Source organism: Phyllostomus discolor, chromosome 2 (genome assembly GCF_004126475.2).
Source record: "Phyllostomus discolor isolate MPI-MPIP mPhyDis1 chromosome 2, mPhyDis1.pri.v3, whole genome shotgun sequence".
Classification (NCBI taxonomy): domain Eukaryota; kingdom Metazoa; phylum Chordata; class Mammalia; order Chiroptera; family Phyllostomidae; genus Phyllostomus; species Phyllostomus discolor.
Window position 1 is genome coordinate 68631899 of NC_040904.2, and position 24189 is coordinate 68656087.

Here is a 24189-nt window from a genome sequence, read left to right on the forward strand (position 1 = left end):
TCCATCAGGAGATCTTTTTGACTCAATTTTCAAAGTAGGTCCAACATCTTATCACTTTTTACCACCTCCACTGCTAAGATACTGGTCACATCACCATTATCTCAACAGCCATAACTAGTCTTCCTGCTTTACATCTATTTTCAATAAAGCCGATCAGAGTAATTGTGATGTTAATTTTCTACATCAACTTGACAGAACAATGGAGTAACCACATACTTAGCTAAACATTACTTCTGATTTTGTCTGTGAGGACGTTTCTAGATGAGATTAAAGGATAGACTGAATAAAGTGGATTGTCCTACCCATTGCTGGTGGGCATCATCCAATTCTTTGAGGGCCTGAATAGAACAAAAATGTGGAAGAAAGAATTCACTCTCTCTGCCGAAATACTAAACTAGAATATTGGTCTTCTCCTACCCTCAGTGTAGGACTTTAAATAAATCTGCACTTCTGGTTCTCAGGCCTTCAGAGTTGGACTAAAACTTAAACCATCTCCTGGTACTTAAACCAGTTATCCTGGTACTTCTACTTGTGCTAGAAGAAAACCACCAGCTTTCCTGAGCTTCCAAGCTTGCAGATGGCATATTATGGGTCTTCTCAGCGTCCATAATCACATAAGAAAATTACTCACAATAAATGTGTGTGTGTGTGTGTGTGTGTGTGTGTGTAATGGATGTTTCTCTGCAGAACCCAAAATACAGTAATCATTTTAAATCATAAGTAAAACTATGTCATTTTTCTGCTAAAAACTGATCAATGGCTTCCGATGTTATAGTAAAAGCCAAAAAGTCTTTATGGTAATCTACAATTATTTGTATAATCTGAGCCTTACTCCTTTATTTTTCTCATGCCAATTCTAACTGCTGTCTCCTGACTATATCTCATATACTGTTCTACTTCCAGTTACCTGAACTTTCCAGACACACCCCTGCCTAAAGGCTTTTACACTGGCCATTTCCTCTGACTAGGACACCCCCAACCAGTACCTACAAAACAAACTCCTTTGAGTTTTTGAATAAATGTCAGAATCTCAATAGTTCCTTTTTTTAATTTTTTTTCCATTACCATTTATCCCCCTCACACCCTTGTCCACCTCCATCCACCTACTCTTCCCCAAAATCACCACACTGTTGTTAGAGCCCATGAGTCCTTTTTCTTGTTTGCTCTATCCCTCCACCCTCCAACCCCCTTCACCCAGAGCTTTCAGACTCATCTCTTTTGGATGAGTCTGTCTCTGTTTTGCTTGTTAGTTCAGTGTGTTCATTAGATTCCACAGATGAGTGAAATCATATGGTATATGTCTTTGACTGGCTTATTTCACTTAGCATAATGTTCTCCTGGTTTACCCATGCTAAAATTTTATTCTTTTTCACAGCTGAGTAGTATTCCATTATGTAAATGTACCATAGTTGTTTTATCCACTCATCTACTGATTGTCACTTGGGCTGCTTTCAAATCTTGGCTATTGTAAATAATGCTGCAATGAACATAGGCATGCTTATATTCTTTCGAATTAGCATTCTAGGTTTTTTTGGATAAATTCCCAGAACTGGAATTCCTGGGTCATAAGGCAGTTTCAGTTTTAATTTTTTAGGTAACTATACTGCTTTCCACAGTGGCTCCACCAATCTGCATTCCTACCAACAGTGCAAAGGGAACCCTTTTCTCCACATCCTCACCAGCACTTGTTGTTTGTTGATTTATTGATGATAGCCATTCTGACAGGTGTGAGGTGATACCTCATTGTGGTTTTAAAACATATTTCTCTGAAAATTAGTGATGTTGAGCATCTTTTCATATATCTATTGGCCATCTGTATGTCCTCTTTAGAGAAACGTCTCTTCAGGACCTTTGCCCATTTTTTAATTGAGATGTTTCTGTTGTTATTGTTTGTTTTTGGTGCAGAGTTTTATAAATTCTTTATAAATTTTAGAGATTAACCCCTGTCCTAAAAAAAAAAAAAAATCACCTATTTGAAATAGCCCCTCCATAACTGTGTCCCTTATATTTTTCTATGTTTTATTTTTGTCATAGCACTTACCATCCAGTTTTGTTATGTTATATTGTATACTGTCTCCTGCTCCTAGAAAGCAAGCTCCTCTATAGATTTTTACCTGTTTTGTTCATCTTATATTCCAAGTTCCTATCGCAGTGTCTGGACCATAATAAATAGGACATAAATCACTGAAATACATTTTGTTCTTTACTTGGGCAAAGCATGAGACTTGAACAAATTTGCTTCTCTCATTTTCTGTAGTAATCTATTATATTAAATATAATCAAGATTTTACTTGTTTAAGAGCATTAGGTATAATCAATTATATAAACTTGAGGACAGAGTGACTTCTGGTTAAAATGGTAGCGTAGGCAGACATGGCTCACCTCTTCGCACAACCACATCAAAATTACAAGTAAAATATAGAACAACCATCACTCAGAACCTTCCTTCAGAAGTCGAATTGAATGGATGTCTGACAACTATAGAATTAAAGAAACCACATCCACCCAAACTGGTAGGAGGGCTGCAGACACAGAATGGGCTGGTCCCTCACCCACATGTAGAGAATAAAAATTCAGGAGGGATATCTTGGTAGTGAGGAGTTCCAGGCCCACACCAGGCCACCCAGCCCAGGGTTCCATTGCCAGGAATTTAAGTCCCCACAGCTTCTGGCTGCAAAAACCTGTAGAGACTGAGTCAGTGGAAGAAACTGCTGGATTCCCAAGCAGTTCCTTATAAAGAACCCACATATGGACTCACCTACTCAGACCCACTCCCTCCAAGCTCCAGCACTGGGGTAGGCACCAGTGGCATGAGGGGGACACTGAAGTGTCTGGCATCAAGGTGAGCAGATCCCATCGTCCCTTTTCTAAACCATCCCTCTACAAAGCCAGCAAGCTGATGCCATATCTGACACTCAATCAACCTGGCTAACATTGTTTGACCCATCTTGGAAATCCCTGGAAACACTTTCCCACTCAACTCACAGGCCCACCAAGCTGCTTTTCCATATAAATGGTTGATCTTGGCTCATGATTCACAATATCCTAAATCACAGGTGGCAAGCACAAAGCCCACAGGCCATATCTGGCCCTCCACCTTGTTTTATCTGGCCCTGCACCTTGTTTCTTTCCAGTGGCAGCACCAAGCTCTTGCTTAACTATTAAGGAGTAGTTACATTTATATAGTCCTAAAATTACGTTCAGCCCTTTGAAGCCACGAGGCTGATGTGGCTCCAATGAAACTGAGTTTGAAACCCCTATCCTAAATCTTCTCAAAGAAGCAGCAGCTGGCCTCAGTGAGCCCCAGGCCCAGCACTAGCAGCAGCCAGCCTAGACTCACAGCTTGGCTTCACCTGGGAATTTCCAAGCTCATCATAAGTAGCAGTCTTCTCAGATTGCTTTATAGCTCAAAAAGGGCAGGTCCCAGAAAAATACAGGTAGGAGCTGACCTTGGCCTGCACCACCCAGGAAACCCCAGGGCCAGCACACACAGTGAACAGCAAGAGAGCACTTCTAAACTTCACCACCCACCCCCTACACCAGCCTTCCCCTGAGCCTCCACAGAAGGCAGAGGTAGGTGGTAAATGGTCACATCCAGTCCTTACAGCTGACTGGCTGGGCAAATCTCTCCCACTGATCTGCCAACAGCAACCAAGGCTCAACTACAAGAAGATGGTGTACTCAGCTTACTCAAAGTGCATACCTTGAGTATCTAGCTTCAGTGATAGGGGAGACTGTGCCACTGGACCCTGCAGGACACCTACTATAGTAGGGCACACTACCAGGACACAGAGTCAAAGCAGTTCTACCTAATACATGGAAACAAACACAGGAAGGCTGACAAAATGAGGAGACAAAGAAACATGGCCCAAATGAAAGAATAGATCAAAATTCCAGAAAAAGAACTTAACAAAATGGAGATATGCAATCTATCAGATGCAGAGTTCAAAACACTGGTTATAAGGATGCTCAAGGAACTTAGTGAGGACCTCAAGAGCATAAAAAAGACCCAGTCATAAATAAAGGATATACACTAATTGAAATGAAGAACAATTTACAGGGAATCAACAGTAAAGTGAATGAAGCTAAGAACCAAATCAATAATTTCAAACATAAGGAAGCAAAAAACAACCAATCAGAACAACAAGAAGAAAAAAGAATCATAATAATAATAATAAGGATAGTATAAATAGACTCTGGGACAACTCCAAGAGGTCCAACATTCCCAATCACAGGGGTGCTGGAAGGAGAAGAGAAAGAGCAAGAAATTGGAAATTTGAAAAAAATTATGAAAGAAAACTTCCTTAATTTGGTGAAGGAAATAAACATGCAAGTCCAGGAAGCACAGACAGTCCCACAGAAGATAGATGCAAAGAGGCCCACTCCAAGACAGATCATAATTAAAATACCAAAGGTTAAAGGTAAAGAGAGAACCTTAAAAGCAGTTGGTTACCTACAGGGGAGTTCCCACAGACTGTCAGCTGATTTCTCAAAAGAAACTTTGCAGGTTAGAAGGGATTACCCAGAAATATGCAAAGTCATGAAAAGCAGGGACTTACAGCCAAGATTGCTGTACACAGCAAAGATATCATTTACAGTCAAAGGACAGATAAAGAGCTTCCCATCCAAGAAAAAACTAAAGGAGTTCATCACATTGAAACCATTATTATATGAAATATTAAACAGACTTATTTAAAAAAGATCAAAACTGTAAACAATAAAATGGCAAAAAATACATATTTTTCAACTGAATCTAAAAAACAAAGTAAACAAGAACAGAGACAGAATCACAGATACTGAGAGTATTTTTATGGTTGCCAGGTGGGAGGAGGTTGTGAGGGAATGGGTGAAGAGGTGAGGGGATTAAGAAGTACAACCAGGTAGTTACAGAATAGCCATGGGAATATAAAGTACAGTGCAGAAAACAGAGTAGCCAAAGGTCTTATACGTATGACCCACAGACATGAACAACGGTGAAGGGATTGCCTGAGCAAGTGGGGGGTGCTGGGTGGTAGGTGGCAAAGAGGGGAAAATCAGGACAACTGTAATAGCATAATCAATAAAATACAATTTAGAAAAAAACTTGATGACAGAAACTCACTTATTTCTAAAGCTTCCAAACTAACTTTTATTCTAATTTTATTTATAAATCATTAAACTATAGTTGTATTTTAAAATGTCATATTATTTTTTACACATAAGTATGTATGTGTAAAATAAATATATTAAAATCCATAAAATAAAAGATTTTATTTTATTTAATTAGAGAGAGGTGAAGGGAGAAAGAGAGGGAGAGAAACATGGATGTGAAAGAGAAACACCAACTGGTTGCTTCTCCCATGTGCCCCATCTGGGGACTGGACCTGCAGCCAAAGTGTATGCCCTGACCTGGCATTGAACTGGCCACGTTTTGCTTTATGGGCTGATGCTATACCACCTGAGCCATGCTAGTCAGGGGAAAAAAATCCATAAATTTATTCTCTGCTGAACAAACAACAAAAAATAATCACTATTAAAGATAAAGCTCAAGTCAAAAAGCTATACAGAAATTTGTTTCAGAGGTTTGATACTGTGTAAGTTATTCAAAATTAGTAGCCTCCTTTCAAATTAATATGAAGGGATTTTTTTCTTTAAACAACAGTTATCTGGCTTTTAGATAAAAACCATAGAGACTCAGAAGCGTTGAACCAATATTCAAATACTATAATGAGTTAAATTTTAGATGATTATAAGAATAAAGCACAGAGTTTATCGTCAGCCATCTGGCATGTGTGAGTCCTACTAAATCATCTAGGTTGCTTGCTACTCTCCACTCCTCAGATTCAAAAAGTATGATGGCTTTGGTGCACTGGCCCAGGATGTTGTTCTCTAGATAACCAGATGATTAAAGTCTATAGTAGTCTGGATTCTCTAGAGATGCAGGACTAGTAAGAGAAATAGAAATATTTATTAAAGATATTTATTATAAAGAATTGGCTCACATGGTTATGGAGACTAAGAAATCCCAAGATCTACAATGGACAAGCTGGAGACCCAGAAGAGTCAATGGCTTAGGTCCAGTTTGAGCCTCTAGTGCTGAGAACCAAAAGAGCTGATGATGTAATTTCCAGTCAGAGTACAAAGGCCTGAGGACCAGAAGAGCTGACAGTATCAATTTCAGTCCAAGGCCAAAGGCAGAAGACCCATGTCCTAGCTCAAAAATAGCAAGCAGAAAGAACAGGAATTCTCCCTTACTCCAAGTCTTTCTGTTCTAATCAGGCCTTCAGTGGATCAAAATAGGCCTGCCCACATTGGGGAGTGAAATCAGCTTTATTCAATCTGAAAACTCAAATGTTAATTTCATCTAAAAATTTCCTCACAGACACTCCTAAAGTAACATTTAGTCAAATATGCGGGCACCATGTGGCCTAGACAAGTTGACACAAAAATGTAGTATTATAAGGTTCCTACGGGCCATACTATGACAGCAATCAAGAAAATTATCATTGCCCTGCCCTAAAAATATGGAGGTATTTGGCTCTGTCTAAGAGTTAAAGGCCTATCTGCCTCTGACTGTCCTCACTAATTGGTAGAGAGAAAAAAATAAAATTGCCAGGTCAACTGCTGCACCTCAGTTTCCAGGGACTATAATGACACAACATTGTAGAAAGCAAAGCAATTGTAGTCACTCTGATTATTTTTATTTTAGTCCATAGCTGTTCCCCAAGATCCAGCTATCTAATCAGCAAATCAAAAGAGCATGTATATTGCAGCATTATTTAAGACAGGACAATAACTTAAATATTAAAAAGGGGATGAGATGTATAGGAATCTCAAGACTTCAGAAGTGCCCCTATTCATGCAATGTTTCTAGAGATGTAATACTGCTTAGGGTTTTATCTTTTGCTAGTGAGGCCCAATTCCACAAGCTTCTACCTGGTCATTCCAAAATAGTCCTCACTCCACAAGTAGGTGTGAAAACTGTACAAATTCCCAAGCCTGATACAGTTAGGTAGGTGCTCAGGGAACTGGAAAGTAACTATAGGATTAGTCTGGCAAGAACTAGGCCCAAAGTGACGAAGATCAAGTGACCTCCACAAACCTCAACTTTGACTAACGTGCTACCATGGCATTTATGGCCCCGAGATTATTCCAGATCCCATTTCCATTAATTCTCTAAAGGCTTGGCTTTTTCCTGTTAAACAGTAAGTCCCTTTGGGAAAGCCCTGAAAGATCTAAAGCATATATTTATGGTAGTATCTTATGTCCTTTGTCAAAGGAAATCAGCCCCTCCTTTAATCAAAAGAAAGTGTTCTCCCTATTTCAGTAACTCAAGTCAAGTTTATATTCAACATATCTAGAGTTGCCCCAGTTGTAGAGATAAAGTAAAAATTTAGTAATTGGCCAAGGTATAATCCTAAGACACTATGATTAGTCACCCCACAGACTTCTGTATTTAAAAACATTAACTGTCACTCCACACTTGAAGCCTTACTCTGGCAATTACAGCGACTTTATCAACGAACTCTCAGCACAGCCAAAGCGCTTTGCTGCCACTGCAGAATCCCATGATACCCAATAAAGTCAGTGAGTCTGTTTCAACGGCAGCATATTCCAATGATATTTCCCAGCTTAGAGCTACCACAGAGGCCTATTCCTCTCACCAATAAATTTCTCATCAAAGGTGTGTCCTCTGGAATCTCATCAAGGGCAGAGTGATAAGGGGGATGAGAAGTCTATACTTTATAAACTACTCTACCATTCGCATCTTCCTCTGCCTTCCTCTTTCCTCCACAGCCTAGGAATGTTCAGGCATCTCTGCCTCATTAAATGTTAACCACTGCTGAGCCCAAGTACCAGTCAAGTAATCAAGCTTCCAGATGCTCAAGCTAATATATTAAATCCAGACTCTTGATAAGAACATGGATATCAATAAATTTAGCTCAATTTGAATTAAGTGTACTCATACCAGTATGTCCTATCCTCCTTAGTGTACTTTTCTTAGAATTCAACCCAGTACATTACTTCCAGGTTGCTGGTGAAAAATTAGCTTGCTTCGTGATATGCCAATCATCCCTGTGAAAGGACAAGCTCTAACTCAGTTATTGGCCTGAGAGATTTGACAGGCATACAGTTAGAGATCATGAGGAAAATCATGTTTCTTTCCCTATAGAACCCTGCATGCTGCAGTTGCCTCCTAATCCTCTGAAAATGTAAATGTTACATACCATTCAGCCAACGAAACTGTAATTAAAATGTGAAGACCTTGATGGTGATAAACAGACTTACTTCTGTAAAAAACCATACTTACAGATATATGGGGAATAAAAGAGGGGTTAGTAGAGAGGAGCAGAAGGAAGGTCAGTTCCAAGTTGGATGAGACATGACAGTGGCTTGGACTAGTGTCAGCAATAGAGATGTAAAACAATAGTCTGTAAGGGGAGGGGGGTGGATGATGACAGCATACTTCTGCTGAGTATATATATAGTGCCATTACCTGAAAAGGAGAGGTGCTCATATCCAAGTGTGAATTTAAAGGTCAATGGAAGGATCTGGGTATACATGTGAATTTCAAAGTAAATGAGTATGCACATGATATTAGAGCAGTACTACTCAACTGTGTGCTACATGGACAAGTGCCGAGCTGCCAACATTTCATCACTGCTCCATGACAGGATCAGAGTTGAAATTGAGTAAGAGTTTAAAAACCTTTACAGCAATTGCACACAGTATTTTTATATATTTTGAATATAATTTTAAAAATAGGGGTTTTATTTTATATGTCTTTTTAAATTAATTCTTATAATCACTCTTTTCTGTTAAGTTTTATACATGTATCAGTCTCTGGTAGATTATAAATTTAAAAAGAAAACGAAAAAATTTTACCCTTCACCATAGGTTACATTTACCTGTAAATCACAGCTGTAAAGCACCAATTTACACTATGATTATGGGTACAGTCACTTGAAGAAAGAAACTAAGGGAAAAAATCTAAATTTAAGAATTGGGAATGATATAAGAGCTTTTTCCATTTTGCCTTTATCAGCATATAGTATCATAAAAATTATATACATTGGAATGTAATTCCAAAGATCACTTTATAATCCATATCTCCTATATCATCAATAATTTTACTGAAAACTTACTTCTTGCCTGGCAATTTCTACATGGATTATCTCAATCTTTTAAAAATCTCAATAAAGATGGTATTATTATCTCTGCTACAGATTTTAAAATTAAGGCTTAGGGAGGAAGTTAAGTAATATCCATATCATTTAACTAGTAAATCAGGGAACTAGGATTTGAACACACAGGTCAACTGATATAAGTCTCTACTTCTGATTAATATAACATACATATATTGTCGACCTTAAAATATATAAACCGGCTGATTAATAAGTAAAATATCTCAGGGGAAGCTCATCAAAAACATCTGGATAGATAGACACCTTCCAGAATTACAAATGTGCTTACATCTTGATTATCAGATAAGTTTTATACATAGTCGTCCCCTCTTATCCATGGAGGAAACCACATATAGTACTAAATCCTGTATATACTATGCTTTTTCCTATATACTAATATTTAATGAGGTTGAGATGTTGAACATTCTTAGGCTATGGAGGAAGGAGGAAGGCATAGGAAGATAGGAATAGTAACATAGGTTTATCACGTACAGTCTTCTCATCCCCCTTATAACTCTGCCCTTCATACACACATAATAGAGCAATATAACAATATACTATAAAACATGGTGGCTGTGGTCTCTCCCTCTCAAAATATCTTATTGTACTGCACTCATCTTATTTCTTCTTGTGATAATCTGAGATGATAAAATGTCAAAATTACTCCTGAATCTGTAACAACCCCTTACTTGCAGTAAAAGATTTGGTGTGACTAGTTTCAGGGGATCTCAAGCTGACGTCTTCATGTCGGCTCAATGCTTTCTGACACAACACAATGCTGTCATAAAAACATGTTTTCTGTTCATGTCTTCCATCCACAAATGTAATACCTTTTCCGTCTTAACCAAGCACTTATCACATACTGTGCCCATAACTTTCACAGCCTGAGGTGTGACAGCAAAACTAGCAAAAATTTCTTTTTCCTTTTTCATGGATAGAAGATTCATTCTTACTGTACATCTTTGCAAACTCAGCATGCAATTTTTTTCTTTCCTTATTAATTCAAGAACTTTTACTTCTTCACTTAAAGGAAGCATTTTTATGGCCACTCTGCAGCATATCTAAATTGCCAGCATAACTACTCTTGCACTCAAGGGTCATTATTAAGTAAAATAAGATTACTGGATGGTCACTAAGGGACTAACAGCAGGGAATGTATACAGCATACAGATGCTGGGCAAAGGGGTGATTCGCATCCTGAGCTCCCGTGAGCAGGACTGTGTGGGATTTATCACACTACTCTAAAGGACAATCAACCTAAAACTTAGGAATTGTTTATTTCTGGAATTTTCCACTTAATATTTTCAGATCTAAATTGACAGCAGGTAAATGAAACCATGGAAAGTAAAACCACAGACAAGGAAGGACCACAATACTAGCATTTATCATTGTATTATTCTTATTACCTCCAACTATGCAATAATTGCCCAAAAACCACAAAAAAATAAACAGAGGCATACCTAGACCCTAACATATTGCCAGGTAAATACTGAGTTAAGGCCTATTACAGGAGGGGTTGGATCTAAGAAGCTAACTTTCCTTAATAAAAAAAATAAAGCTGTTTACTCTGTCCATCAGCTTAGGCAACATAATAATGTAGTCAACACTAATTCTCCAGCAAAATTGTTTTTATTGAAACTGTTTTGTTACTGACTTGGGTCTTTTCCATGATGCTTCCCAAACAAGTTAAGCCTATTTACCTCACCTGTCATCCTTGGAGGACTGACTTATATATTCTACTCCCTTAGAAAATATTTCTGCTAATTTTCTTATTTTTGTCCATAACCATAAACACATATCTAAACATTATATAAATTAGACACGGCTTTTCCTTTATTTTCTATAATTCATTTATATAGCCCATAATATAAATTGAAATAAAAATTAACCATTATATATTATAGTGCTTTTATTTAACCTATACTTTTCCATTTTTGTCTCACCCTGAATTTTGTCTTATTTGAAAGAAAATGATATTAAATAATATTAACAATGAATGCCACTTATTTGAATGTTTAATATCTGCCAGACAACATGCTGAATGCCTTAAATACATCTTCCTGCTAAAGTTAATCCTTGGAACAACTCTAGCACATATGTATTTTTTGGCTCATTTTCACATATGAAGAAACTCTGGCCCAGTGAAATAAATTCCCAAGGCACAGCCAAAATTCAAACCTAATCTTACCCCAAAATCCATGTACACTTCCTCCCTTTGGTAAAATGTTCAGAACTCCTTTTGTAATGACCATTGCTACAGAGCAGTTTGCTGATATTTTTTCTTACATTAATCTTCTACAAGATTACAAGAAAATCATTTATTTGTATTTGTGGATATGTAAGTATTAGATGCTGGGTTATTTTTTTAAAAGTCAGGTGGCAAAATAGATAATTTTCCAATTGAAAATTTAAATCAATTTACTTGTGGTAAAGTCCCGACATGTTAATTCTATTTCACAGCCAAGAAACCTCAGAGTGACATAAGGAATGTGCTTTGAAGTTAGCAGTGCAACTTCTGAAATGATCACATGCTCATTACAGTCTCTGATTTTATTTTTTAAAACTTTTTTACTTACTGATTTTAGAGAGAAAGGGAATGGAGAAAATGAGAGAAAAAGAGAAATATCAATTTGTTGTTCCACTTATGCATTCATTGTTTGACTCTTGTAGGTACCCTGATGAGGAATCAAACCCACAACCTTGGCACACTGAAACGATGCTCCAATGGAGCTGCCTAGCCAGGGCTACGTCTGTTTCAATGGGACACTTTAGTGCCATGTGAAGATCACTAGACTGAGATAAACCCTTATTACGGAGAAATTCTACCATCTAAGGTGAATCACTCAAAGTAATAACAGCATAGTCTCATTTATTGAAAAATAGAGATGAAGACAAAAAAATTAACCTTACCTGAAAGATTTGAAAGACTATGACTGGCAGTGATGCATTTTTATGCATTACTAGCACCCAAAAATATGGATTCCTATATTTAATTAAAAAGCCAACTTTATTGGTAACATAGGTATGTTTTGGCAATTATGCATCACACACACACACATAAAAGGAAGAAAAATGAATAAGGTGATAATATTGGGGTAAAAAAGTAGACAGTCAATATAACCAACAACTTCATGTATTTTTTTTGACTTTGCTACTCAAATTCTGGTCTAGCAGCAGTACCTGGAAACTTGTTCAAAATGCAAATTCACAGGCCCCACCCCAGACCTATTTACTGCATCTGCATTCTAAAAAGACCCCCAGGTAATCCAGAGGCACAATTCTTGACTATTTGCATTATTAGAAAGAAAAATCTCTCAATGACTTTAACTATCTCACACTCCCCATTTTCAATTCTAATTACTACAGCAATTTCCTTCAATCACAGTTCTCTTCTGCCTGGTGGATTTGCTAGGAAAAGAGTAGTTAGAAGTTGAGACAGTCTCCATTCACATGACCATGTAGTTTGTGATTGTATGTTTTGGGTTTTTTGGTAGTGTGTGTGTGTGTGTGTGTGTGTGTGTTTTGCAGGGGTGGGGGGGCTTTTCTTAAGAACCAGCATTCTAAATGGGTGGACACAAGTTTTAAAAAATCCTTTTATTCACAGCAGAAACTTTCCTAAATTCTCAAATGGCAGATCTTGAATTACACTGCAAACACCATCATTTAAATATATATAATATATAAGAGTATTATACTATACTAAGTTATTATCAGCTATATCACTTTCTAATTGGCTGACTGGACTGAAAAATTAAAGTTCTTAGCTGGAAATCAAACCAGGGGAGAGCAAACAGGACAAAAGGAGACAGGATAAAAGGTTCAGTCGCCACAAAAATATGGCCAATACCTAATGGATGTACATTTGTGTCTGGAATTACGAGTTACCTTTTATTAAGATTATACAGATATTATGTTGTAGGGTCTCCACTCTTAATGAATACATTCACTCAAGAAACAAATACATCCTTATCTAATGAACACACTAACATCTACTACAAATCTAACTCACTAATTGCACTACATCACACTACAAAGAAACTTCAAAATACAACACAAAGAAATCTAGTATAAATTATTTGCATCCTTTCATTCCTTGTAAGTTATGTATGTCTGCAGATTTCTGATGACTTAGCATAGGGGAATATGAAAACATAACATCAAATCTTATCAAAAACATTATTAAAATGAATCTTAAGTGTTGGTATGACAACCACTTATATCTGCTCAGTCCTGAGGTAGCACTATATTTATTGTTACTTTTAGTAAGAAAATCTAAAGTGAAATAAATGCTCTTAAGATATTTTTTCTCCTCAGATCTTACAAAGCCTCACATACCATGTTATTTTTCTCCAAAAGAATTTCATTATAATTATTTTAACTTAAGAAAATAAATAGTTTATCTATTCCTTTCTGTACTGTGCACTGAATGAATTATATCTGCCTATAACCAGGCCTCTGCTTTGCTTCCCAGGAATCTTGGAACATTCAATGCTCCTAGTTTTTCCAACATGAAGGTAACAAATTTTGGGAGACATACTATTTCATTTTTGCCTTTCACAGTGCTGAAATTTAATGGCCCCCAAATCTACTACTCCCTAATTTCAATCATGTAGCTCTCATTAAAATGATCACTAGTCTCTTGGCTATATTAAGAAATTACAATGAGTTTCTGCTGTATCGCCTCAGTGCATACATACACACACAATTTGTTTAAAATTTGAAAACTACTTTTATGTAGAAGAAGCCATCACAAACACTAAAAACTAGAAAGATCCTTAGGAAACTGTTACTGATTGAATATTTGTGTATCCCCAAAATTCCTATGTTAAAATCCTAACCTTTACAAGATGATTAAGGTATAAGAGTGGGGCACTCATGAATAGATCAGTGCCCTTATAAGCAGAGACTAGAGATTGGAGGAAGCTTTCGCTTGCTTCCTCTCTCTCTATCCTTCCTCTCTGCTAGGCAAGGATTTAAGAATACAACAGACATCTGCAAACCAGGAAATGTGCTCTCACCAGACACTGGATCTGTCAGTGCTTTGATCCTGGACTTCTCAGCCTCCAGAACTGTGAGAAATAAATTTCTGTTGTTTAAGCCAACCAATCTATATTACCCTGTTATAGTCAAAATTGAACAAAGCTAAAATCAATGGGCCAAACCTGTTAATCACTGGACAGAGGTCCAGGCCACTAATGATTCAGCCAAGATATCATTCACACACACACACACACACACACACAGATTGAGAGTGAGAGAGAGAGAGCCCATATGCCAAATGCATGAGATTTCGGAAGTTAAAAAAATAAAATAAAATTGAGCATAGAGCCAGCAAAGTCATATAACACCCAATCTGGCTATTTGTGGCTTATCCACATTTTTGTTATTTCTTAGATTATACCTAAACCTTACTTTAAAAGTAAAGTAAAATAAAGTAAAACCGCACTAACAATGCACCTGTATGAAAACATTTCTTTGATGTCATAAAATATTAAGCATCGAAAAATTTAATACTTATTGTATTTTAAGCCTAAATTTCCATTAGTGCAAAAAAAATGATGTGAATAATGGAAAATAATCAGTGACATTATAAGCTTGAAAAATATGTCATTCAACAACATGTTTGACTCTTTTTTTTAAGCCAAAAAAAAATGTAGTCAGTCTGGGAGTGAATCATGATGCCACAGAGCCTCGATTGTATTTAAAAGTGTAAATTCTGTTTTAAGCTTTTACACTCCACTTGAGAAAGAGCAACAGCAAAATTCCCAAATGTCAACACAGATGGAAGTTGAGAGGAACAGCAATGAAATTTAAAATGCAAACTATAACCCAAAAAAGTACTCTTTTTTCATTTTTAACACTATGATCACTACTCCCAAAGAAAGGAAAATCCCCATTTTCTCCAAGGTTTGTACAGATACAAGCACAATGAATGAGAAAACATTTATGCCAACTTAAAGAAGACATAAGAGACATTTACATACATGCATGCATGCACACATATAACATGTATAATACGTACAAACATACAGACACATACTTAGAGCACAGCCAGAGTTCTAAATTTAGTCTAGCACTGGTCTCTCCATATATATTTAGTCCCTAGAATCTCTTGAAAACCTTCATTTTATACGTATTTCAAAATCTGCCCTGTTGTGTAAGTCAGAAGTGGTTAATAATAAAGAAAAAACAAAGGCTTTCTCTTCTATGTCTCTGATTATCAGACTTTCCCTGTTAAAAATATACATCCCTATAAAGTAGGTTATTATTACCAAATTCAGACCCAAGAGCAGATTCAAAAGCCTTGACTTAGAATGCTATATTATCTCAAGCCAAAATCTAACTGAATTCATGATCATTTAGGATGGCAATCCGGGTTATTTGTTTCACTCAGTTTTAAGATACCACCTTAAAAAAAGAAATACGCTACCTATTAAATGAACTTGAATACTTTTTTTTTATCAGTAATGCAGTAGTTATTCCACTGTGAATACTGTTGTTCAAGAAAATTTTGTGGATGACTAAAAGTTCAAGTGGAAAATTAAAATTCTATTCATTAAGAAAACAAAGTCTGACTTACAATCTAGAAAACTAACAAGAGATTTAAACCAAAGTAATATCAACAAATAGAAGGCATAGGCATCTCAGCATCCACTATGCTATTAACACACATAGAGACACAAAGACATTCCTAGGAAACCCATACAAAAGTTTAACAGTGAAGGTGAATGAAGCCAGTGAAGACAGAAATTACTACTGGCCTGGCTGGAAAAACATGTTGGGCCTGAGGCAAAAAAGAAGTTTTTTTTAAATAGAAGAATGTTCTGAAATAGAAAGCATTGTTAAACAGAATTGCCTGAGGACTGTTATGAAATGAAAAATTACTCTAACTGCATTGGGAACAGCAACCTGATAAAAGCACAATGCACAAATTACAATCTTCTTCATGAGTAGTATTAGACACAAGAAAGGTTAAGCTGTGTGTGAAAGAGGTTTGACCTACCACAGACCACTACATGATCGAATTACTTTCACGTGTTTCTAGGGACCCTCCAACAACTATGGTAATAAATACTTCTCTATATTTCTAATATTACAGAACAAGCTGGACCAGACTCCCAGTCAATATTAACTTGCAAAGCACCCCTTGAGTGCAAACCTCTATTCTAAGCTCTGGAAAACACCTAAAAGACACTATATGTTCTATAAATATACTCTTCTCTGCTTAAATTCAAAACACACATCAAGCATCCCAGAGATACTCAATGAGCCAGCATGTACTGGGCAGCTACAGTGTGGAAAACAGCATTCCATAAGGAGAAACTGACTGATATAGATCATGAGGGCAAATACCTTCACTTTCATAATTGGTAATGTTTTTAACTGATAGTACAAGGGTAACTATCATGTATGCAAAGTGAGTAGGTACAAAAAAAAAGGGATAAACACTGAAGAAACTGCCATATAGTGGAAATAAGAAAAGCAACTCATAAAGAAAAGGGCACAAAACTGTTGGAGTTTTGAAGAATGATTGAAGAGCAATCCTTTGAAACCTCCTCTCTTACAAGCAGAGACCAACTCAGGAATAATGCAAGTCATAATGAGTCACTGCACATAAGCAAAACTCTTGGAAGAACAAAGTTAGGAACAGCTGTTATTTGGCCTGCGTCAAAGTGAAGTTGGCACATCCCCAAAGGTCTAGGACTATCAGAGCACCACGTTGCCAACTGATGTCAGCCACTTTATCTAGAAGGACCAGATTTACTTTGGCTGTCCTATGCTTTTTGTTTTGTTTGTTTTTGTTTTTGCTTTATGGGATACATGAAATTCATTTTGCGCGTGAAAATAACATAAATAAGAATCACCTAAATGAAAAGAACAATGTGAACAAACTCATTCCACATAACTTGGGGGAAAGTATGGCTACCTTTTTAGCCCCAGTTCCTTTAAGATATGACATATCTCCATGTTTACATTCAATACCCATCCATTTATTTCTCTTCAAGTATTAAAAAAAGTCACAGGTCAATAATTGCTGACTCCCTTTGTAAGACAAAAATCAAAACCTCTATGGGTCTATTTTCCTCTAGTATCATGAACACATAGCTGAATGAAACTTTCTCTCTACTTGATCTTCACCCCTTCAATGTCTTTACAGGTCATACCAACTCTTTCTACAAAAGCTCCTCTTCCAGATAACATAATCTAAACCTGCACTCTCTAATACAGGAGCCACTAGCCACATGATGATATATCACTGCATACCTATCAAAACAGTTAATATTAAAAAATTGACAATACCAACTGCTAGCAAGAATGCAGATAAATTGGGCCCCCTCATACCTCTTTGGTCAGGATGCAAATGGTATAGACACTCTGAGAAATAGTTTGACAATTTCTTATAAAACCAAACATACACTTGCCATATAGCCTAGCACTCATACTCCCAGAGAAATGCTCCCAGGAAGCATTTCTCCCAGAGAAATAAAACCCAGACATATATATTCATATCTTAGGTTTATGGCAATATTTTTAAAAGCCAAAAACCATAACCAATAAAAATGTCCTTCAACAGATGAACAGGTAAATAAACTGTGGTACATCCATGCAATGAAATACTATTTAGCAACAAAAAGGAACAAACTACCGATATATGAAACTTGGACTGATTTCAAAGGCATTAGGCTGAGTGGGGGGGGGGCCAATCTCCAAAGATTATGTAGTCTATGATTCAATTATATAACATTCTAAAATGAAAAAATAAACAAATAAAAGACAAAAACAGATCAGCAATTGCCAAAGGTTAGGGGTGGAGGAAGAGAAGATAGTATAAAAATAAAGAATGAGGGAGTTCCTTTTTGGTAATGGGAAAATTATGTATCTTCTTTTTCATATTGGTTAATAACATATATCAGTGATAAAACTGCAGAGAAGTATACACACAAATAAGATTGTGTAAAAACTGGTGAAATCTGAATGAGGCCTGTCACTTTCCTGGTTTTGATGTCGTAATATATTTGATATTACCACTAGGGCAAGACTGCCAAATGGTACAGAAGCCTGCTCTGTACTGTTTTTGCAACTTCCTGTAAGTCTATAATTATTTCAAAATAATTTTTAATCTAGTCTAAAATAATTTGTAATTCTCTAAGTTTACAATATTTTTGAATGTCCTCTAACTTTAAAGGTAATTTGAACCTGCTACAACAAAATTTAAGTTTTTATAAACTTAAGTTTCTAAGTACTTCTTGTTTCTAAGTACTTCCTGCTTATATGTTATACTTGTGAGTAGCGGTTTACCAAATATGCAGGGACGGCACACAGTTTTCGATAAAAGGTACTTTATGGAAGTGAAGCAAAAAGAGACAACTTATTTTCACTACAGTCCTATAACTAACAAGTACAATTTAAAACAACAAAATAGCACTGTCAATTGAAATGGTCAAGAGGATAGAAGACCTGCATTTGGGTGGGGGGGAGCACAAATAAGCAAAACAAAAGCATGAGAGGTTTTTAATGCAGAAAGATAACAGCTGGGGGGAAAAAAGCAGCGAGATGACAAACATGAACTAGCATTTGAACCTCCAAAATCCTAGAATATCAGTCCTCTTGATGAAGGGAACCACCCTGCCCAGTTTTGGAAGCTGTAACCCCTTATGGCTAAGGCTAAATGAGGGACCTTGGGACCAGAAGGCACTAAGGAGACAAAGCTTATATCCCTGGCAGGGGCGCTGCTTCTGCTTCTTTTTCTTCACCCTGCCTGGACCCCAATGCTTGATCATTTAGCCAAGACAGTTAATAGCCAATAACCAAGATGTTAGCCAAGATGTTAACAGACCAATAACATCTTAGAAAAGGAAAAAAAAAATATGAACCCAGACCACATATCTTCTATTCTGACATTGGTTAGCCAATGATGGGTAAGATCCCCCAAGGGGGGAACCACCCAAGACAGGCACAATCACAGGGAGGCCCCAGGGAAGGACTTGGGGGGCTATAGCAAAAGGGAGTGATGGACCTTGCCCCTCAGCTTTGACAAAGCCCAAGTCCTCATTCTGTCTTCGAGAAGTCTCCTAATCTCTTGGCTGCCTTAATTCCCCTGCCTGACTTAGCCTGAAATAATGACAGAGGGTGGTGCAGCCCTGTGCTGAAAGGGCAGTTTCCCTGGGTGATCAGGCCTAAGAAAGAATACATAAACTCCTGTGAAACCTGCTTTGCTAAGAATGTTCTCAATTAAATGATAAGGGTCCAAGCAGGAAATGAGTTTGTTTCCCAAAATTTTGTAGCCCTTTAGCTAACAGACTCTGACTCAGAATAAGCCTTCATAGTTCTCTGTATGTTATCTATTGTTTGATCCTTACTGCATAATAATGATTAATGAGCTTTACCTGTATTCCTGTGCAAAATGAACCTAATAAAACCCCATTGAGGAAAAATCTCTTGGCCCTTCTGCTTTGAGAGATCAGCCACCTTTCATCCCCAAGCAGATCGTATCTTGGTAGACTTATTCTCATCCATGGTGGCCAAGGGGTCCCTGCGGGTGGAGCTCCCTCCCCCCACATCTTGAGAGAAGACTATAAAACATTTAAAAAGCAAAAGTAACTCAGACATTAGTTATTCATGATTTCCAAATAGTATTATGATATGATCATGGATAATAGACCAATAACATCTTAGAAAAGGAAAAAAAAAATATGAACCCAGACCACATATCTTCTATTCTGACATGAAACAGGAATTGCATTCTTCCACAAATTGCTCTTTAGTCCTATTGAGGAAAATAAAACAGTAACCATGTCAAACATGCCTGCAATGACAAAATCCTACATTTGTATGAAAAGTCTGCGGTAGGTATACTGTAAAAACAACTGTTACACATCTTAAACTTCAAAAAGAAAAGCACGAAATGGTATAATGTTAAAACCTCATAAGCTTTTATGTCACTAGGTAACAGAAGATAAAGTGTTTTAAAGATTGGGCACATGTTAACTGACATCTTTAAATTTTCTGTAAATAATAAATTCTCCAAATAACTCAATAAATCAGACTGTTTTTTAATGAACCCAGAGTACATAAAGTATTATTAGTAAATACCTCATATTTTTTAAGATTAAAATACTACTAAATTAAAAAGAGAAGATGGAGTACTCCCAAAGTTGTGGGGTCAGGTAGCTTAGCAGAAAGATCAGCTCATTTTGGACTAAAACAACTGAAAGTCCCTATATTTCCCCCAAGAAAAGAGTCCAAAAATATACATTCAGTTCTGGTGATGTGAGAGCCATGACCTAGGAGTTGGTGAAATTAAACAGATGTGGCTGTAAACTTACTTCCCTTGGGGTGTTGAGGAACAACAATATGGTCTCACTAAGACTTCTCATCTTTAGCCAGATGTACAGTCTCTTCTTTGAAGAAAGTGAAAGAGCCCTGGGAAGCTGTGATGAATGAAGCAAAAGGACATTTCTCAGGAAGATGTGTGTGCAGCTAAACTAAATGCCTTGATTATGCAGGTTCACTTTCAGCTGAGGATGACCGTGGAACAGTTCTGGTCAATAATTTGTATATTTAAAAAAACTGCATGGAGTTTACAGGAAAAGTAACATATGCTCAGCTAAAATGGACATGGTAACTGGCACATGCTCCTGAATATGCCCTGCCATCCTCTAAGCACAAGAATAAAGACCATAAGCTAAGGACAGAGATAAAGAATGATTGGTCCATGCAAGAACCAAATAACTCATCTTCACTTTCTTTGTGAAAACACAAACCTCTATTTTCAATAACTTAGATGGGTTTGTCAGATAAATGAGGACGTGTTAGGTTTTCTGTTACACAGACCTAAATGCATAACAGATTTTATCATATTTCTATAACAGATAGAGGACATTCCTATATTATGCAGTTATTCATAATTAAACATAACCTGTGGCTAGCTGCTTATTATTTATGAAAATAAAAATAAATTAGATGGATAATATTAACATATGATTTCACTGGTAAAAGAAATATTTAATTCACACTTGCTAAATACTTGCATACTTCAAGGTTACCTACACAAAAAGTATTATTTGTAGACTTGGTTTCTGATTATCATATTTTACATTACAGACCTAGAGTATATACCCAAATATTGTGCCTCGTAATTTATGGTTCAATGGATCTACTAAAACACACATGAATATTCCATTCCTTTGTATTATCCATCTCACTGCGAAATCAAACACATTGAAAATAACTATACTCATCAAATGAAAAACAAGGCAAGATATAGGCTTTAACATTTTTATTAACAGATTATATGTTCAGACTCGACTTGATAATTCTTTCATTTTCCAACTTTTAAACTATTATTATATTTTTTATTCTTCTTTTCAAAGTTGCTACTGCTATTAGTAAGCTCAATAGGACCATTACTTTAACCATCCAGAGTTCAAGAGGAAGGAAATCACTGTCACCATTTGATGCCCTAGAATGTGAACACTTAGTACATACATGTAAGAAGAGAAAAGACAGACAAGCAAGATCAAGAGAACAGTTATGCGCAGTTTCTGCAGCCTGGCATTTAGCTCTCTCAATAAAAAGAGCTTTGTGCTCATTATATCCCAGATTCATCTGTCCTTGAGCTTACTGTAAACTGGCAATTGCCTTATCATTTCCTCTACAAATTAAGGATCAAGTTTTAAACATACTATTTTCCTTCTCTTTTAGATTACGATTAAAATGATCACCTCCTCACCTCACTCACACAATCACCCTACTGGGAAAAAGAGGGGAAAAGCACCCTAAAGTAAAGATGCCACTAACCAGAAAAATGAAGAGTTGACGGAAATTTCTGGTCACATTATTTATCTGATGGTTGACTTCACCATACAACATTAAAAAAGCTAACAATAAAAGTATTTTCTGAAAATAATAATCTAGTAAACATTTAAGATACTAAATTAGTTTGCTAATATTATCATCATCATTAAATGACTGTTACTTATTTACTAAGCATCTTTACATATATTCCTAGTTCTCAAGACACTGATACAAGGTAGGGCCCATCTATATTTTACAGAGGAAGAAACTGAGGTTCACAGAGGTTGAATAGTTTTCCTTTAAACTCAAAACTCTTTAGCACTTACAAGAATTGAAATGCATGCCTTATCTTGTTATTGGACTTGGGACGTGGTCACTCCAATAATTTTATATATTTTTCCATTTTACATGTGAAGAAGCTAAAGTTAGAATATAAATTATTCTGATCAAACACCAAAAATCAGTGAAGCTTTACAAGTTAGTCTCCGTAACTTAAACAATGTCAAATAAACTGCAATGGAATTGTATAATAAACTACAGAATGTAGATTGTATAGTAACATTTTTAATGTGGAGTTTTACCTTTTGTCAATGTACTAAATTCCTGTTATCCTAAACACAAAAAAGAATAGGGCTGCTTTTGGATATTAAACACAAAAGAACCCTGGATTCAAAGTAATGGTGAGCATTTATTGAAGAGCAGACATCAGCACAAGAAAAGAATCTGCTTTCCAGTAAAAAACAAACTTACTTTAGAGTAAAAGGCACCTGGTAGCAGGTACCCTCCCCAATGAAAACATTTGTATGTTTTAATATCTATAAATGTTTAACTGAAGTTTAACACATGCTTTCAAATAATAGCAGCATGATGTACTAATCAGTCTAAAGCTATATTTCACAGGGACTGTTATTATTTCACTGACGAGCTAGGGCCAGCTTGGTGAGACCTGCAGTGAATTATCTAAGAAGTTACCACATAAAGCAGTGGTTTTCAATTGCTTTCATCTCATGGCACACATAAACTAATTTTTCAAATGCTGCAGCACACCAAAAATATATTTTTTTGCTAAATTGACCAAAAATAAATACAATTTTGATTGATATATAAAAGAATAATAATTACCTACCCTTTTTGTTCTACCCTTTTTGGCTTCAAAGTTACTTTTTAAAAAAATCATATGCCTATATTTGAATATAAGGATTTCTGGTATCCATCAGATGCAACCATATTATGAGATGTGACCAATAAGATGCAACTGTATTATATGACCTATGTATTTATGGTTTAAGACAGGGCATTCACACTGGATGGCCATTGTTGTGTTGGCTGTGATTGGTTTTTTATTTGACAATTAAAAGAAATGTGTTAAAAATTCTTGCATCACAATGATTAAAAATCACTGACATAAAGTGTCACTTCTCAGGAGGTAGTACAGCAGGTGCCCGAACCTAAACAAAACCAAAATGCTACATCAAGCCATTTTAAGGCACTTTCAAAATGGGAAGAGGTCACAACCCCTTGCCCATTACTGTACAAAACTGAGGAGTTACCCCAGAATCAGTACATATCTCAGCTGCAAATATAAATGAGAAGGCCAGGTGCATCTTGCAATCTTCGTATTTTTCCCTGCCTAGAATCACTGACATTTGACTTACTTTACAGCCCACAACTTAGCCAGGCACAGAGAAAAAAAAAGTGCACCATTCAGCTATGATATAAAACTTCTGTGCTGTGAGAATCAATTTTTGGTGTGGTTACCTATATCACTAAATCCAAACTATTTTTCTAATTCTGATTAGATACCAATGTAAAAGCTACTTTTGTGTCTAACAAAAAAGAGATGTTCGCTGTAATTGTAATGCTTAACCACTTGGGCTCACAAAAACCTCTCCTCCCATTCTTGGGCACTCAATTTGACCTGAGGCTCTCTCAAACTGTGTATTCCTTCAGTGATTAAACCTCTAGTCTCTGTGGAGTATGAAAGGATCTAATTAATAATGATTTTCTTGACTTTCCCTGGTTATCTTTAGCTCTTTATTTGAATATATATTCCCTTTCCCCAGATTGTCTGTCACACATAACCTCCAGGTAACGGCTGCTTTTTCTCTTTCCGTCCATCCTAACATTTCCAAAATTGTTAGCTTCAGGTGAGTTGACCTAAGACTCAATAGTATGGAAAAGAGAAAGGGTCAGAAGACATTTATTCAGTCATTTGCACATTCAAATA

The 24189-nt window shown here is 36.4% G+C and overlaps 1 protein-coding gene and 1 long non-coding RNA gene across 2 annotated transcripts in view; both read right to left on the bottom strand.

Moving 5' to 3' along the window:
- GBE1 (1,4-alpha-glucan branching enzyme 1) overlaps window positions 1–24189 on the bottom strand; it is a 266291-nt gene that overhangs the window by 237306 nt on the left and 4796 nt on the right. The gene's annotated exons all lie outside the window — the stretch shown is intronic.
- Window positions 12694–23065, bottom strand: LOC118498865. The gene is made up of 2 exons (XR_004901353.1): window positions 19725–23065; window positions 12694–18770 (listed from the first exon to the last, which is right to left on the bottom strand). It is a non-coding gene; the product is annotated as an uncharacterized LOC118498865 (long non-coding RNA).